The 3,433-nt window shown below is 37.9% G+C and overlaps 1 non-coding gene across 1 annotated transcript; it reads right to left on the minus strand.

The window, feature by feature from the left end:
• Positions 1-904: 904 nt before the first annotated feature.
• LOC150098887 (U6 spliceosomal RNA) lies at positions 905-1,011 on the minus strand. The gene has a single exon (XR_016549555.1). It is a non-coding gene; the product is annotated as a U6 spliceosomal RNA (small nuclear RNA).
• Between the last annotated feature and the right edge of the window lie 2,422 nt (positions 1,012-3,433).

Here is a 3,433-nt window from a genome sequence, read left to right on the forward strand (position 1 = left end):
GTATGCAATCTTTTCCTCCCAAAGTGCATTCCCTAAATTTTACAACATTGAATGAATAGCCATTGCCTTTTGCCTCACACTACCAATTTATTTAAATCGTCCAGTACGATAACTACAACATCTTTATCAACCATTGCTCTTCCCATTTTTTTTTATCAGCGAAAACAAATGAATCTTATACCACTTGCTATATCATTAACGTACAAGTTGGAGTAGTGGTCCCAGTACTGAGTTATGGAGCACTCCATTAGTCACTCACATTCGCCATGATTCTATTCCACCACACACTACTCTCTGATATCAGCCATTGTCATCCATGCCACCAGTTTCATATCCATTCCCATTTACTCCAACTTGTAGTTTTCCATTCAGTATTCTGTCAAATGCCTTTGCTAAGTCCAGCAGTCATGGTGTATCCATTCCATTTTTCATTTCTGCTATCACATTGTGAAAAAAATCCTCTAACGCCTTTTTATTTCCGTATAGGGAGTAGACGAGGCCGTTTAGCCCTATCTAACTTTTTGGAGACTTTTTTGGCAGTTCAATCTTTACTAGTACCCAATCAGAGATAGCTGGCCCAAGGCTATCACTAATTAAGCGGCAGCAGTGAAGATAATGGCTCAACAAGTGCCGCCGTCTCGTGGTCCCTAACACAATGTATTTAATGTCTGAAATAGTTGGGTTTTACGGTCGATTTTCTTGAGTTTACGGAAGAAAAACGCGAGTTTCCGGGAGAAAAACCACGCTTTCCTGTGCCAGAGATCGACTAACTCGGGTACCGGTCGAAAAAAGCTTAGACAAATTTCCTCTAGTTGCCAACCTAGACTCGAAATTAAGTCTTCCTTCGTGAGGCCAAGCGCCGTGGTGTGCAAACGCCACATCCACTGAACTACACAGGCTCCTAAAAAATGTGGAACGCTTCACGATTTTGCGTGTCATCCTTGTGCAAGGGCGATACTAATCTTCCTTGTATCGTTCCAATTTTAGTAAATGTACTGCCGAAGTAAGTACACACCTTATTGTGAAATGTGAATAAATTAGTGAGGCAGGAACTACCTTTAAAAAGCCTACTGCCCTTATATGTTATCACATTCTTATCCACCTATTCCTGAATTTTACTTTCAATTAACTTTTCCAGTACATCCTCCAGAGTAAGAACGATTGGCAAAAAGGTGATTTTATGTCATGGAACTATCTTATTCCTCTTTCCACCACTTGGAATCTTGACGGAGCTGAAACTTATTAAACAACTTCATCAGAGGCATTACCAGTTCACTTGCACATTATCGTAGCATACGTGTTGACATATCATTCAGGCCCACAGCTGTATTGACATTGATATTTTTCAGTATTCTACCTCCAGCTCATCTCCCTTAATTCTCACATCACGGAGTCACCACCTTGACAACATACCCTTGCAAAGTGATCATTTATTAACTGAATTATTTCTTCTGCTTCTGTCACTTTTCTATCGTCAGCATCGAGTAAAGTTGTCTTTATCAGGCTGTTCTAAATAATGTTTGTCATTGGTATTTAGGTTCTGCGTAAAATGGAATGTTTCTGTATTTTCATAAAATCCTGTATCTTTTATAGGCATTCTTTGGCTGCTGATCTTATCCTGTCACATGATTTGAGTGCTTTTTAACCGGCGTTAATAGAGAGACAATTGCGGCCATTTGGTGCTTCAATCTTTATCATCCAATCTATATTATGGGATAGACCTCCAGGGACTTATTGAGGGAGGCCACATGCTACACTAAGCAGTTGTCATACCTCTTCTTGAATTCATTCACGCTATTTGCACACATCCAGTGGCAATGCATTCCAATCACGCGCCACCCTATAAGACAAAAATCTAGATCTCATCCCTTTCTTGATGGTGTTCACAGCTTCCAAGGATGCCCTCTTGTAGTTTCCTCAGCCTCCATAAAATGAAAAATACCATTAACTGAAAGCCTGTATGACCCTTTTAGAAGTTTTTAAATCTGAATCTTATCACTCCCTCCTTTCATTGTTTGCTAGTGTCTGCAGTCTATAAATTCTTATCTGTCTTCTAATCAGTATTCCATAATCCTTATATAATTTGTATGTGTTGCATGGTCGGTGTTCGAAGTTCCGAGTTATATTGGAATTTGTTCCTTTGGGAAAATACCCTAGGCTGAGCCCACCAGAACTCAAATAACTCAGAAAATCAGAAAATTGACTAAATTCAAAGTGATTAGCATATAGATTTTTCGACCAAAAAAACGAATGTGACAAATGATAACTGACACTTGGCTTAAAAAAGCAGAAAGAGACCTTTCTTAGCATATACCGTAAGCCCATCATATAGATCGTTACATTTCTCTTCATTGCACCATATATCACAAAAATGAGATATACATATGTTAAAAACAAGGACAATCTGTATTACAGGGGATGAAGAAACACTAAAAGAATTACATTCTCTTTCCCAGCTACTACTGAGCAATGGATATTCTAAGAAAATGGCACAAATAATACTATTCTCTACTCCTGTTCTACAATAAATTCCTGACATTCACTACAGAATTTTCTCCTAAAATCGCCAATCTCCTGAAATCTCATAAGAGTGACGTTCAAGCCCATTGTGACTATACAAGTTCTATTACGTTCACCTAAGGACCACGACCCTTTCAACAAACATTCTGAAGTTCCTAATATTCCATGTTTTTGTGACCTTCATTACATTGGGCACACATCTAGAAGTTTGGAAATTAGACAGAAAGAGCTCATTGGAGACGTTAATAACAATAGAGAAGACAGCTCTGGCCTAGCTTTCCACTTCTCCCATACTCACCACAATATTGAATGTTTTCTTCTTTGTGAAGTTTTCTTCTATGTGAAGCGCTCCATGCTTCACATAGAAGAAAACTTCAGTGCTCGCCGCACCAAAGTCTGCGATGGTTATCCATTCACAAGGCACACTGAATAGAACCAGAGAATGATTGTATGTGATATTTGGAAGTCACTTGTTAGATCTTTCCACACTTCAAACTTTTAACTTTTCTGCCAACTATCATGCATATCTACTGAACAATAAGTGACCAGTACCATCCTCCACGCTGCACATTTCTATTTTTTTTTTTTTTTACTTTTGTGTAACTGTTGATACATTTTTGGTTTTAGTTATGTAATGGTTCATGTATAATTCTTATTGCATTTTTAGTGCTATTCCTAACCCAGAAAAAGCCACTACTGCATGTAGCGAAACTAGTCGGTTTAACTATCTGTATTATCACCACCTATTAAACTCAGTGTCAGTTATCTTTTGAATTCATTAGTCTTTTTTAACCTTCATGTTTTCTACTTATCTTGGCGTCATCCGTTACAGTTTTAGGTTGAATTCGTTAAGTAACTTGGCTACATTTAAAATTATTAACTCTATGATATGATATGACGATTAGTTCTGATT

Source organism: Typopeltis vanoorti, chromosome 15 (assembly GCF_054136105.1).
Source record: "Typopeltis vanoorti isolate ZY-2024b chromosome 15, IOZ_Tvanoo_1.0, whole genome shotgun sequence".
Taxonomy (NCBI): Eukaryota; Metazoa; Arthropoda; class Arachnida; order Uropygi; family Thelyphonidae; genus Typopeltis; species Typopeltis vanoorti.